Source organism: Acinonyx jubatus, chromosome B2, assembly GCF_027475565.1.
Source record: "Acinonyx jubatus isolate Ajub_Pintada_27869175 chromosome B2, VMU_Ajub_asm_v1.0, whole genome shotgun sequence".
Classification (NCBI taxonomy): Eukaryota; Metazoa; Chordata; class Mammalia; order Carnivora; family Felidae; genus Acinonyx; species Acinonyx jubatus.
Window position 1 is genome coordinate 63,144,605 of NC_069385.1, and position 16,337 is coordinate 63,160,941.

General features: G+C 36.8%; 1 long non-coding RNA gene and 1 pseudogene across 3 annotated transcripts in view; one reads left to right on the plus strand and one right to left on the minus strand.

Annotated features, from left to right (window-relative positions):
- The window catches only part of LOC113598756 (uncharacterized), a 943,191-nt gene that overhangs the window by 395,418 nt on the left and 531,436 nt on the right, over nt 1-16,337 (minus strand). The window lies entirely within an intron of this gene.
- On the plus strand, nt 9,240-10,190 carry LOC106979824 (40S ribosomal protein S2-like; annotated as a pseudogene).

The window sequence follows — 16,337 nt, forward strand, 5'->3', positions numbered from 1 at the left end:
TAAACATTAAAAAAAATTTAAATTTCAATTTATGCAAATTAAGTATTCTACATTATTAAAATTACTAAGATAATATACTATAGAATGATGTCAGGATTATCTTTCTCAATTCTATTCATTCTTTGGAACTGATCAAGAACAGTATTTCTAATATTGTCACATTTCCTACTTTTACTGAACTAAATATCATAATAAGCCTATCTATTCATCTGTTTCCTAGTAGCAAGATAGGTGCTCCTATAGATGTTTCCAAAAGCTGTTAAAAGTTGGCAAAAAACTTAGGAATCTGAGGGACCAGGCCTGTATTCCAGCTTTTTCACTGACTCAATGTGTGATCTCAGATAGATTATTTAATATCTCTGAACTTCATTTTCCAGAGATGTAAAATGATGACAATAATATCTAACAAATGACTATTGTGAAAATAAGAAAAGTAAATATCTTCTCCCGCAGTTGGAGTCAAATATATGTTAATTCCCTTTCCTTCTTTCCCTATTCTAAATGGATGCTTCTTAGAGTGTAAAAATACCAGAAACCCTTTTTATCATAGGACTATTCATTCAGGAAGAAAAGCCATTGTGAATAAAATCATTTAAAAAGAGGGATCAAATTTCTATTGTAATTAATCAGGGGGGCAATGGCCTAATTGAGATTTTACATCAAGTAAAAAAATGATTAAAAATATGATTAAAAATTATGTACATAACTTTCCTGTATTTAACAAAATAAAGTTAATCCTGTAAGTACAATCATGTGCTAATTCTTAGAATAAAAGAAAGGATTCAGAAAAGGAAGATGGCAACGTCGGAGGATGCTGGGCTCACCGCGTCCCGATCACTTAGATTCCACCCACACCTGCCTAAATAACCCAGAAAACCGCCAGAAGACTAGCAGAATGGATTCTCCTGAGCCAAGCGTAGACAAGAGGCCCAGGGAAGAGGGGACCCTCCCAAAGTGGATCACCGAAGGAAAAGCAAGCTGAGCCTGCCGCTCCCGCCCCTGTGCACCTTACCGATCCACCCCAGCTAATACGCCAGATCCCCAACACCACAAGCCTGGCAGTGTGCAAATAGCCCAGACGGGCCACGCCACCCCACAGTGAATCCCGCCCCTAGGAGAGGGGAAGAGAAGGCACACACCAGTCTGACTGTGGCCCCAGCGGTGGGCTGGGGGCAGACATCAGGTCTGACTGTGGCCACGCCCACCAACACAAGTTATTCCAGACAGCACAGGGGAAGTGCCCTGCAGTTCTGCACCACTCCAGGGACTATCCAAAATGATGAAACGGAAGAATTCCCCTCAAAAGAAACTCCAGGACTTAGCAACAGCTAACGAACTGATAAAAAACAATTTAAACAATATAACAGAAAGTGAATTTAGAATAATAGTCATAAAATTAATCGCTGGGCTTGAAAACAGTATAGAGGACAGCAGAGGATCTATTGCTACAGAGATCAAGGGACTAAAAACAGCCAGGAGGAGCTAAAAAATGCTATTAAGGAGCTGCAAAATAAAATGGAGATGACCATGGCTCGGACTGAGGAGGCAGAGGAGAGAATAGGTAAACTAGAAGATAAAATTATGGAAGAAGAAGAAGCTGAGAAAAAGAGAGATAAAAAAATCCTGAAGTATGAGGGGAAAATTAGAGAACTAAGTGATGCACTAAGAGAAATAATCTACGCATAATTGGTATTCCAGAGGAGGAAGAGAGAGGGAAAGTTGCTGAAGGTGTACTTGAAGAAATCATAGCTGAGAACTTCCCTGATCTGGGGAAGGAAAAGGCATTGAAATCCAAGAGGCACAGAGAATTCCCTTTAGACGTAACTTGAATCGATCTTCTGCATGACATATCATAGTGAAACTGGCAAAATACAAGGATAAAGAGAAAATTCTGAAAGCAGCTAGGGATAAACGTGCTCTAACATATAAAAGGAGACCTATAAGACTCATGATGGATCTCTCTACTGAAACTTGGCAGGCCAGAAAGGAATGGCAGGAAATCTTCAATGTGACGAACAGAAAAAAAATATGCAGCTGAGAATCCTTTATCCAGCAAATCTGTCATTTAGAATAGAAGGAGAGATAAAGGTCTTCCCAAACAAACAAAAACTGAAGGAATTCATCACCACTAAACCAGCCCTACAAGAGATCCTAAGGGTGATCCTGTGAGACAAAGTACCAGAGACATCGCTACAAACATGAAACCTACAGACATCACAATGACTCTAAACCCGTATCTTTCTATAACACTGAACGTAAATGGACTAAATGCGCCAACCAAAAGACATAGGGTATCAGAATGGATAAAAAAACAAGACCCATCTATTTGCTGTTTACAAGAGACTCATTTTAGACCTGAGGACACCTTCAGATTGAAAGTGAGGGGATGGAGAACTATTTATCATGCTACTGGAAGTCAAAAGAAAGCTGGAGTAGTCATACATATATCAAACAAACTAGACTTTAAATTAAAGGCTGTAACAAGAGATAAAGAAGGGCATTAGGGTCTATCGATCAGGAAGAGCTAACAATTATAAATGTCTATGCACCGAATATGGGAGACCCAAATATATAAAACAATTTCTCACAAACATAAGCAACCTTATTGATAAGAATGTGGCAATTGCAGAGGACTTTAATACTCCACTTACAACAATGGATAGATCATCTAGACACACGGTCAATAAAGAAACAAGGGCCCTGAATGATACATTGAATCAGATGGACTTGACAGATATATTTAGAACTCTGCATCCCAAAGCAACAGAATATACTTTCTTCTCGAGTGCACATGGAACAGTCTCCAGGATAGATCTCATACTGGGTCACAAAACAGCCCTTCAGAAGTATCCAAGAATTGAGATCATACCATGCATACTTTCAGACCACAATGCTAAGATGCTTGAAATCAACCACAGGAAAAAGTCTGGAAAACCTCCAAAAGCATGGAGGTTAAAGAACACCCTACTAAAGAATGAATGGGTCAACCAGGCAATAAGAGAAGAAATTTAAAAATATATGGAAACAAACGAAAATTAAAATACAACAATACAAACGCTTTGGGATGCAGTGAAGGCAGTCTTGAGAGGAAAATACATTGCAATCTAGATTGCCTATCTCAAGAAACAAGAAAAATCCCAAATACAAAATCTAACAGCACAACTAAAAGAAATAGAAGCATAACAGCAAAGACAGCCTAAGCCCAGCAGAAGGAGAAAAATAATAAAGATCAGAGCAGAAATAATATAGAATCTAAAAAAACTGGAGAGCAGATCAATGAGACCAAGAGTTGGTTTTTTGAAAAAAACAAAACAAAACAAAAAACCCCAAAAAAACAAAATTGATAAACCTCTAGCCAGGCTTCTCAAAAAGAAAAGGGAGATGACCCAAATAGATAAAATCATGAATAAAAATGGAATTATTACAACCAATCCCTCAGAAATACAAGCAATTATCAGGGAATACTATGAAAAATTATATTCCAACAAATTGGACAACCTGGAAGAAATGGACAAATTCCTAAACACCCACACACTTCCAAAACTCAATCAGGAGGAAATAGAAAGCTTGAACAGACCCATAATCAGCAAAGAAACTGCATCAGTTCTCAAAAATCTCCCGACAAATAAGAGTCCAGGACCAAATGGCTTCCCAGGGGAGTTCTACCAGACGTTTAAAGCAGAGATAATACCTATTCTTCTCAAGCTATTCCAAAAAATAGAAAGGGAAGGAAAACTTCCAGACTCATTCTATGAAGCCAGTATTAGTTTGATTCCTAAACCAGACAGAAACCCTGTAAAAAAAGAGAACTACAGGCCAATATCCCTGATGAATATGGATGCAAAAATTCTCAATAAGATACTAGCAAATCAAATTCAACAGCATATAAAAAGAATTATTCACCATGATCAAGTGGGATTCATTCCTGGGATGCAGGGCTGGTTCAACATTCGCAAATCAATCAACGTGATACATCACATTAATAAAAGAAAAGATAAGAACCATATGATCCTGTCAATCGATGCAGAAAAGGCCTTTGACAAAATCCAGCACCCTTTCTTAAAAAAAACCCTCGAGAAAGTCGGGATAGAAGGAACATACTTAAAGATCATAAAAGCCATTTATGAAAAGCCCACAGCTAACATCATCCTCAATGGGGAAAAACTGAGAGCTTTCTCCCTGAGATCAGGAACACGACAGGGATGTCCACTCTCACCGCTATTGTTTAACATAGTGTTGGAAGTTCTAGCATCAGCAATCAGACAACAAAAGGATATCAAAGGCATCAAAATTGGCAAAGATGAAATTAAGCTTTCACTTTTTGCAGATGACATGATATTATACATGGAAAATCCAACAGACTCCACCAAAAGTCTGCTAGAACTGATACATGAATTCAGCAAAGTTGCAGGATACAAAATCAATGTACAGAAATCAGTTGCATTCTTATACCCTAATAATGAAGCAACAGAAAGACAAATAAAGAAACTGATGCCATTCACAATTGCACCAAGAAGCATAAAATACCTAGAAATAAATCTAACCAAAGATGTAAAAGATCTGTATGCTGAAAACTATAGAAAGGTTATGAAGGAAATTGGAGAAGATATAAAGAAATGGAAAAACATACCGTTCTCATGGGTTGGAAGAATAAATATTGTCAAAATGTCAATACTACCCAAAGCTATCTACACATTCAATGCAATCCCAATCAAAATTTCCCCAGCATTCTTCTCAAAGCTAGAACAAGCAATCCTAAAATTCATATGGAACCACAAAAGGCCCCGAAAAGCCAAAGTAATTTTGAAGAAGAAGACCAAAGCAGGAGGCATCACAATCCCAGACTTTAACCTCTACTACAAAGCTGTAATCATCAAGACAGCATAGCACTGGCACAAAGACACACACATAGACCAATGGAATAGAATAGAAACCCCAGAACTAGACCCACAAAAGTATGGCCAACTAATCTTTGACAAAGTAGGAAAGAATATCCAATGGAAAAAAGACAGTCTCTTTAACAAATGGTGCTGGGAGAACTGGACAGCAACATGCAGATGATTGAAACTAGACCACTTTCTCACACCATTCACAAAAATAAACTCAAAATGGATAAAGGACCTGAATGTGAGACAGGAAACCATCAAAACCCTAGAGGAGAAAGCAGGAAAAGACCTCTCTGACCTCAGCCGCAGCAATTTCTTATTTGACACATCCCCAAAGGCAAGGGAATTAAAAGCAAAAATGGGGGCGCCTGGGTGGCGCAGTCAGTTAAGCGTCCGACTTCAGCCAGGTCACGATCTCGCGGTCCGTGAGTTCGAGCCCCGCGTCAGGCTCTGGGCTGATGGCTCAGAGCCTGGAGCCTGTTTCCGATTCTGTGTCTCCCTCTCTCTCTGCCCCTCCCCCGTTCATGCTCTGTCTCTCTCTGTCCCAAAAATAAATAAAAAAAAGTTGAAAAAAAATAAAAAATAAAAGCAAAAATGAACTACTGGGACCTTATGAAGATAAAAAGCTTCTGCACAGCAAAGGAAACAACCAACAAAACTAAAAGGCAACCAACAGAATGGGAAAAGATATTTGCAAATGACATATCAGACAAAGGGCTAGTATCCAAAATCTATAAAGAGCTCACCAAACTCCACACCTGAAAAACAAATAACCCAGTGAAGAAATGGGCAGAAAACATGAATAGACACTTCTCTAAAGAAGACATCCGGATGGCCAACAGGCACATGAAAAGATGCTCAACGTCGCTCCTCATCAGGGAAATACAAATCAAAACCACACTCAGATATCACCTCACGCCAGTCAGAGTGGCCAATATGAACACATCAGGAGACTATAGATGCTGGCGAGGATGTGGAGAAACGGGAACCCTCTTGCACTGTTGGTGGGAATGCAAATTGGTGCAGCCACTCTGGAAAACAGTGTGGAAGTTCCTCAAAAAATTAAAAATAGACCTACCCTATGACCCAGCAGTAACACTGCTAGGAATTTACCCAAGGGATACAGGAGTACTGATGCATAGGGGCACTTGTACCCCAATGTTTATAGCAGCACTCTCAACAATAGCCAAATTAAGGAAAGAGCCTAAATGTCCATCAACTGATGAGTGGATAAAGAAATTGTGGTTTATATATACAATGGAATACTACGTGGCAATGAGAAAGAATGAAATATGGCCCTTTGTAACAATGTGGATGGAACTGGAGAGTGTTATGCTAAGTGAAGTAAGTCATACAGAGAAAGACAGATACCGTATATTTTCACTCTTATGTGGATCATGAAAAACTTAACAGAAACCCATGGGGGAGGGAAAGGAAAAAAAAAAAAAAAAGAGGTTAGAGTGGGAGAGAGCCAAAGCATAAGAGACTCTTAAAAACAGAACAAACTGAGGGTTGATGGGGGGTGGGAGGGAGGGGAGGGTGGGTGATGGGTATTGAAGAGGGCATCTTTTGGGATGAGCACTGGGTGTTATATGGAAACCAATTTGACCCTAAACTTCATATATTAAAATAAATAAATAAATAAAAATTTTAAAAAGAATAAAAGAAAGGATTGTGTTAATGGAAAGTGAGATATAAGTGTTTTGAATAAAATATATCATAATGTGATATGATATATATATGAGATCATTCCAATTTTTTAGCCTAAAGTATTATTTTTGCAAAAGAAATCACAGAGGATTTAAAACAAAAAAATCCTTCAAGAAATAGAGAAATAATGGATAAAGGTTAAGAAAACAAAGAACCACATGCTACTTAACACATTATAGCATGCACCTCTATTTCAGATATTCTACATACCCAATTTTTGGCTTATAACCAAATTTTCTTAATTGCAACAGTAAACTGTTAGACAAATTATGCATGTATTAAAAAATAAACCTTTGCAAATGTTAGGTAGAAATAGTTTGATTGTTATTATGTGCAAATTGTGGAAATAGTCATTTGAAGCAATTTTATTGCTGAATTGTATGTTTGGAAGATATTAAAAAAGTACTGGGAAATATATGAAATAATGTTTCTATAATTGTCCTTAGAAACTCACACTTGGCTGTAATGATATGAACCACGATTAACCTTATTAATATAATTAGCAAGTAACTTAAATATAATACACAGCTTTCTCAGAAGAATTAATTTACTTCAGTATTTTTTTAAAAATTGGCTTTTTAAAGACCTAGTAGCAAACACATAATATTTCTTAATGGAATTTAAATATTGGCACAATTGTTGTAACATAGTAGGATAACTATAGAAGTTGAAAATATGAAGTTAAAAGTTACAGTATAGATATGAAGCATAGTATAGTTTTTTTTTAATGTTTATTTATGAGCCATCGCAAGTGGGGGAGGGGCAGAGAGAGGAGGACAGAGGATCAGAAGCAGGCTTTGCACTGGCAGCAGTGAGCCCAACATGAGGCTCTAACTCATGAACAGTGAGATCATGACCTGAACTGAAGTCAAAGGCTCAACTGAATGTGCCACCAAGGTGCCCCTTGTAGTTATAATTTTTGTTTAAGTCCTGGAATCCTAACATAACACATGGGATTAAAAATAACACAATGTATGTTCCATTCCCCTTGGACATATTCTCTTACTGTGTTTCTTCTTAGTGCATGCAATAGCACATAAATTTTGACATATTCCAAACAGACCAAGAAACTACTTGTTGTCACAATGAGTAGTCTGCTACCCAAAGTTAAGAGTATTTTCTTAGATATTAAATCAGTCCTCCCTCAATGAATTGGAAATTTTATTATAGTGAAATGAACAGGTTTGGTAACCCTGGTTAATCTTGCAATTAAATGTACCTGGATCATAAAGAACTATAATCCTTCTAAAAAAGTGGGTAAATTGGGCAACATACTGCCCACTTATTTAACTAGTACGACATAAGCATTTTCATAAAATACATAAATGGGATGAAAGCTCTAGTTTAAAATATAAATGAAATCAGTGGAACCCTATGCTTTTCAATATTTATAAACCACATGATCATGAATAAAATTGAACAAGATCTTACAAATATAAATGTATAACTTGCAGGAGGTATCTAATATTATACAAGGATTCTTACTGAGGCATTAAAATAATACACCACATTATGCTATTTAAGAGGTCTCAAAATTTTAATATAATTTCAGACTGTAAAAAGGAGGAAAATTCTTAGCTAATCATTCTCAATGTCCAAACGTTAAATGTGGGGGCACCTGGGTGGCTCAGTCGGTTGAGCATCCGACTTCAGCTCAGGAAATGATCTCACAGTTCGTGAGTTCAAGCCCCGCATAGGGCTCTGTGCTGACAGCTCAGAGCCTGGAGCCTGCTTCCAATTCTGTGTATTATATTTAAGTTCTTAAATATAAGTTACTTAAATTAAGCTGTGTATTATATTTAAGTTACTTGCTAATTATATTAATAAGTTTAATCATGGTTCCTATCTTTACAGCCAAGTGTGAGTTTCTAAGGACAATTATAGAAACATCATTTCATATATTTCCAGTACTTTTTAATATCTTCCAAACAGAGACAATTCCCTCTCTCTGTGTCCCTTTCCCCCTCCCACTCTGTCTCTTTCTCTCAAAAATAAATAAACGTTAATTTTTTTTTAAATGTGTTGTCTGGTGAAAAGTCATACATACATACCACTGGGGTAAGTATAAAGAAATAGCATTATTTTTGGCACTTGGTAAAACTCAAAGATAACCTTGAATTAGGAGATTCATAAGTAAAAGTTCATAAATAAAAGTTGAGAAGAATGGATCAGGCAATATCCTCCTGTGTTGAGTATGGCCTAGATTGAAGATAAGCAAATTTCACTGCTATCTCAGAAATAGTTTTAGGGCATGTTAGGGAGGCTGTTTAAAATCAGATTATTGAAATAAAGCTTCCAGGAAAGATTTTTAAAAAGGAATTGTTCACCAGTATATACATGATTCAGGCCATCATACTGAAATCACATCCACCCAGAGCAAACCAATTAGTTAGTGGCCAACATCTAGAAGACTGATCAAACCCAGCATTCCTTTGCATACTTCAGTCCAGTGGATGCAGTCCTTAACCAATTGATTCCAATACAAAACCCCGTGTGCAAAAACAAACCTATCATTACAAGTTCAGTATTCTATTCCAAGAATCTAGATTTAATTCCCTACTGTTCTTATGAAACACAAAACTACATTACTGAACATTTTTAAATGCACTATAGTTTACAGATAAGACTTTTCTCTATTCTTCTCTGGGAAAACACCAAATGGTCGATGACTCTGGTGCTGCCGGAGGGCCTGGAGGACCCACAGCCCTGGAATGGGAGGCTGTGGTGGTTTCTGTGGAGGTTTCAGCAACGGCCCTCAGGCCTGGCCACAGCGGGGGGGGGGGGGGGGGGGAGGTCGCGGGCGGTAAGGGGTAGACCAAGGAGCTTGTAGAGGCAAGACCAAAGACAAGGAGTATATTCCTGTCACTGCGCTGGCCTGCCTGGTCAAGGACATAAGATCTATCTCCTCCCTGCCCATCAAAGAATCTGAGATCATTGACTTTTTCCTGGGGGCATCCCTCAAACATGAGGTTTTTAAGATTATGCCTGTGCAAAAGCAGACCCGGGCTGGCCAGTGGACCAGGTTCAAGGCGTTTGTTGCCATTGGGGATTACAATGGACACCTTCGTTGTTCTGGGTGTTAAGTGCTCCAAGGAGGTAGCCACTGCAATCTGTAGGGCCATCATCCTGGCCAAGCTTTCCATTGTCCCCATGCGGTGAGGCTACTGGGGTAACAAGATATGCAAGCCCCACAGTGTCCCATGCAAGGTGATGAGTTACTGTGGCTCTGTGCTGAGATGCCTCATCCCAGCCGCCAGAGGCACTGACATTGTCTCAACCCCTGTGCCAAAGAAGTTGCTGATGATAACCGGTATTGAGGACTGCTACACCTCAGCCATGGGCTGTACTGCCATCCTGGGCAATTTCGCCAAGGCCACTTTTGGTGCCGTTTCCAAGATCTACATCTATCTCGCCCCTGACCTTTGGAAAGAGACTGTGTTCACCAAGTCTCCCTGTCAGGAATTCACTGACCATCTTGTAAAGACCCACACCAGAGTCTCAGTGCAAAGGACCCAGGCTCCAGCTGTGACCACCACATATTTTTGTATAAGAAAAATAAAGTGAATTAAAGATTGTTAAAAAAAATAATAATAATGTTTTCTCTGTTGGGAATAAATCCTTAAGTGTCAGAACTTTATGGTCCATTGATTATAGAGGTCTATAATCCTCAATATTGCAGCCTCCACTATTCTATAATTGTTGCCATCGGGCAATTTTTTAACCCCTGCACCTGAGTCTCAAAAAGTACCAAGGAGAGAGAAATAGCTAAAAGTTCATGGGATATTCTGAAAAACAACATTGAAAAATAATAGGGCAATTTAATAGTACCCTATAATTGGAAACCATTCACACTGTAACCTGTTTTGAAATATAAGCTTTTTGAGGGTAGGACTATGTCCTTTAAATGATACCATATATTTGTATTTATATGAAACAAAAATAGTAATTTTAATATGTTGCTTTATTTATATATGAAATATAAGTATATAGTTTTATGTTTATATCTGCCTATTTATTATGAATGTTGGCTTTAGAACCAATACATTTCTGTGTCAAATAAGCACAGATGACACTTCGGTCTGTTTCACATCCCCATGGGCCTTGTGATGGCTTTCTGCATGGCACATAATGGTCTCTGTGACATTCAGGCTTGGATGTCATCCAACTTTTTAAAGCTAAATGTAGACAAGACTAAATTATTACTCATAGGGTCTCCTCAACATCAATCTTTATATTTCTTTTTAGTTCTTCCCTCTGACATCTAGTATATCCTCCTCAATGTCTCAGGGCTCATAACACTGAACTGATTTTAGATTCTGAGCTTTGTTTTTGATGTCCATATTAATCAGGTTGCAAAGTCATCTTATTATCATCCTAGAAGCCTTTCTAGGATATATCTCACTGAGTCTCCAAGGGACAGAAAAACCTTCAGATGTGCTTCCATTATTTCTTGCTAGGATTACCATAATTCATTATATTCTGGCCTACCTGTCACCTCTACTCTTAGCTGCATAAAGCTAGTGCAGACTCTGGTAATGTGTAAAGGCATACAAAAACTGGAATAACTGATCACATTACTTCAGTAAAGAGGAAATTCTGCTTGCCTCTAGGAACGCTGTGGATTGTTTAAGCCTTTATTCCACACAAACATGACGGGTTTCTGAACTATAGTCAAGTGACTTGTTATCACTAATTGCTATTTTTCTTTAGGAAAAGTGCCAAGCATTGAAAGTATTCATTTCCAAAAGCAAATTTACCTCATAGAAAACATAATAGTTATGATCCTGAAAGGAGGAATTAACATCTTATAAATTGATTCCCATTTTTTGTGAACTTGGGAGAAGGGCTTATTATATAAAAGAATCTTATTAAAAATCACACATTATTTTGTAATGCAAATAATCACTCCTATGTTTATCTGTACTGTAAATTTAAATGTTAGTAGTAGGATGTTAGGTTTAACAGGCAAGGAACACCTGCAATGATACTGTAGAAATAATCACCTCTGTTTCAGTTGATTCTAAGCCATGAAAAAGTGCTGAAGGAGATCTTGCAATGCAGGGACAGATTTATAAGATTGTCTCTCATCTAGCCACTCACAGACATCGATCAAAGTGAACAATAAAACATACCTACATTCTATTTCAGATGTGATTAATTTGGGTACAGTATTTACATTTCTTCATTCTGGGCTTATTTTACCTTATTATTTTCCTTCATCCATGTCATGCTGTTCCAGTGTCAAAAGTCATTAGAAATCTCCTCTTTTTGTGATTAAATTGCTTTACTTCCCTTTATCTTCTATGTCAAAGCTGACATTGGAGGATCTTAAATGTAACAATATGGGTCTTTCTCCGCATCAAATCCATGATAGATATACAAAATAAGAAGGCATAAGACATGCTACAAACTCCCCATGCCCATTCCTCTTACCTAATTCTTATGTTTATCAGTTCTACTGAAGGCACTTCCTATGGTAGACTTTCAATATTATATTAATATAGGCATGTTGTTATGCAACATTGCATTAGCCTATTAAAAACACTTCCCTGGGTAATAAATCTGAAAAATGACAATACTTCCCAGGATCATCACTTGCTTTAGGAATTGGAATATAAGGCAAAAAGCAAAGTACATTATCTTCACTAATGTTCAGGACAGATGGTAAGGGGCCAGGGATGATGTTGAGGATAAGAAGAATTTTGAAACTAAAATATTCCTTGAGACAAAAAAAAAAATATTGAGCTTCTCTTAAAAATCAATAATGATATATCATCTAAAAACACTACCTGTTATCCAATTTTTGAAATATTCTAAGTAGCAGGTAGATAGCAAATTTTGGAAAAGCAACCCTCTATAAAACTATTTTATCAAAATAAAGGTGAAAAGCTTCTGTAAGAGTAATAATCAGCACAGTGTCCTAAAGCAATGGAAATCTTATCCTTTGTAGCCTTAAATCCAGGTTCAATCTCTCCTCTTATTAATAGCACCCTTCAATTACTCCCTTACAGTCTCCAAAAAAGTAACAGTTTCAACAGTAAAAGCAGTGGCTACACCTTCCTTCACTATGAACTATGAACTCCTCCATCTTCTACACCATCCTTGATTAGCAGGAAAGTTGTTATGTTTCCAAATTTCAGTTGATCATAAACACTTTTCCCCTCTCTACATGAGTCCAAAACATACATCCTAACATGTTTTGAGAATTCCTCACACTGAAAAGGGTTCTGAGTATAAGGACCGAACAGTTTTCTTTTCCTAAGACATGAAAAACTAGAAATCTTTATGTTGCAAACACATTTATAATGTCCACTCATTCATTTCTTCATTTATTAATAAAGCACTATTTATTGATATTAGAATATCTACAAGATAACCAAGTATATCTTTAAAGTACCATCAAAGAGCATCAAAAATATGAGAAAATTTCTAATGTTTAACATCTTATTCAAAATAGTCACCATGAAAATTATCAAATTTGTATTATAGTGCAAACTTACTTTGTAGTTTCATATATCTTATTTTATTATTTTATTTTATTTTATTTTATTTTATTTTATTTTATTTTATTTTATTTATTTTTGAGAGAGTGAGAAAAAGTGCAAGCCGGGAAGAGGCAGAGAGAGAGGGAGACACAGGATCTGAAGCAGGCTCCAGGCTCTGAACTGTCAGTACAGAGCCCGACACGGGGCTCGAACCCACGAACCGTGAGATCATGACCTGAGGCGAAGTTGATGCTCAACCGACTGAACCACCCAGGCGCCCCACCATATATTTTAAATAGTATTTGGTGAAGGAGAGCTCTACCCTCTTATCAATGTTTAGGGCTTCTAGAGTCTGTCTAGACCTGCAGAAGCCATGCCAGGAGGTGGCATAATACTATGAATTAGATAGATGAGGTCCCTGTTCTCAAGAATGTTGTAAGAAAAAAAAAAAGTTAATAAATAAAGAGAATTACAGATTGTGATAAATGCCATCAGATAGTAATCGAAGATGAGGAACCTGACTTAGAGGCAGTGGTTATGAAGGCCTCTCTGAAAACAACATTTAAGCTGATAACTAATGGGTGATAATCAACTTTTCTTTCAAAGAGACAGGACAATAGCATCCTAGCAGTTTTAGAAGCCACAGTAAAAGTCCAATGAAAAGAAGGGGCTTGAAATGATCAAGAAAAAATAAATCAGAACAGCATGGTCAGAGTATATTGACTGAGTGAAGAAAGCGTCAAGAGGAATTTGGAGAGGGAGGCAGAAGAACAAATGAGGACCCATGAACTAAATAGAGCTGTGATAAGTAGTTCCAATATTGTTCTAATTGAAATGGAAACTACTGAAACAATTTAGCAGAAAAATCAAAGTGACATGATCTATGATCTTAACAAATCATTCTGGCTACTGGGTGTAGATTTGAGAAATAATACAGATGAGAGTCCTCAAGTTCTAGTTTGAAAAATTGAGTGGATAATTGTTTCTTAAGAAACAATAAAACTTCTGAGATAAGGAGTCAGAAGGAAGAAGATAAATGAAATAAGGAACAAAATACAAAATTTTCTTTTGGACTAATTAAGTTTGAAAAGTTCATGAAAAGATATCAAGTAGGTAGTTTGAATACAGAAGTCTGGAATTTAAAGATGTCAAAGCTTAAAATATAAATTTGGGGGTCTATAGCATTTACAGTATATTTAAAACTAAAAGTTTGGAGGACATCATCTAGGAAGTAGGGTACAGCTAAAGAAAAGAAAATATGACCCAATCTCAAGGTACTCCATTCAGTAGTAGTTAGGAAAGGAGACTGATTATGAAGATAGGAGAAGAGGCAAGAGAAATGAAGATAAGTGATGAGAGTATTTCAAGAAGAAAAGAGTGGTCAAATGTTGTATGCTTGAAGAAAATAAGAGGTGAGAATTGTCCATCCGGCTTGGCTAATGGACCATGGCTGTCATTGGTATCAGAGACAAGGCATGGTGGAGATAAAAATTGGAAGGAAGATATGGTGTTAGATAATGAATTGTGCATGAGAAAGTGGAGATTAACAGGTTAGGTTTATTCCGTACACTGTGGAAGTGTTATTTCAAAGCAAAATACATTTAAGTGGAACTAAGAACTAAAGACAAATGTTACTGTAAAATATTAAATAATGGCACAAAGCAGAGAGTGCCTCTTTAACACAGCTAGGATGCCCAGTTCTGTACAGTACTTTAGGTTGATTTTTTAAGGATTAAAAAGTACAATGGGGCACCTGGGTGGCTCAGTTGGTTAAACGTCTGACTTTGGCTCAGGTCACGCTCTCAGGGTTTGTGAGTTTGAGACCTGCATCGGGCTCTCTGCTGTCAGTGCAGAGTCCGCTTCAGATCCTCTGTCCCCTACTTTCTCTGCCCCTCCCTCTCAAAAATAAATTTAAAAAAAACATAAAAAAAGGAAATCTTTTAAAAAAAAATACAAGAGTGAAAAGAGAACTTAAATTCATGTAATTTATTTTCCAGATAACAGCAGTTTTTCATTCAGCTGCTCATTTAAGGATGAATAAGTAAACAAAAAGCACCTATAAACTATTTTTGCAAAAAAAAATGTTCTGCAACGGGAAGAAGAAAATAAATATAGTGTGACATATATAGATGAAGAATTTATTAAACAATAATATAAAATTTTAGATGATAAGCACTGGGCACTCTCAAAAAAATGAAAATATTTTAAAAAGACGAAAGAAAAGAGACTGAATAAAAACTAAACCGAAGGATCTAAGAAACTACCTTGAAGAAAAAAAATCATGTCATCATAAAATTTAAATGTTATGAGAAACAGTCAAATGAAGAATCAACAATGCTAAAAATTGAACCTATGATGTGGAGAACAACCTTGAGAAAAGCACAGGCAAATATAAATTGGAAACATCAATCAGAAAAGGAGAGTATACAATTAAATCCAACAAATATTGAATCTGTGTATCTGAAGAAGAGAATGAAATAGAAAAATATGCTCAACTGCATAACGAGTACAAGGCTGTTTGTAAGTATGGGTTTTCCAATTATACAACAATGCTTTCACCTAAGATTCTTTCCACAAATAAGTTTGTATCCATTTTAAGTAGGCTCCTCATGCAGCATGGAGTCCAAGGCAGGGTTTGAACTCACAACCCTGAGATCAAGACCTGAGCTGAGATCAAGGGTTGGATGCTTAACTGACTGAGCCACCTATCTACCTTGTGGCTGGCTATATTTAGGTAGCAAGAACTGACTGCAGTTTTATAGCTCAGAAAAAAAGGTATTTGTAAAGCAGGTGACCTCTCCCTCTTTTTCAGTTGTCTTAATGGAAAGACAGGATTAATCAAAATTTAAAATTCCAAATTAAAACATAATTGAGCTAGTAACTTCCCTGCCCTATCTTGTCTTTATTGCTGGGTTAATATTTACTGTTGCTTATATCTAAATCTAAGATGATATGGTCTAAAACTAGAAATGCTGACAGCCTTTAGTTATTAAGAATATTATGGAAGAAGTAAATAGTAGACTTATTTTGGTTGGATAGTAACTGAAGATGACAGTACATCCAGAGCTTCAGAGAACGCTTGCAATTCTTTTTCACCACAAAATAGTGGCTGAGAAAAAAAAAAATTACATGTATGTATTTATAATATATTACAACAAACACACATTTCTCCTATTTAGACAGGCAAAATATGCTAATATATTTGCAAATCTGTTTAAAATGGATATAATTTAGAAACTATGAACCATCAAAACTG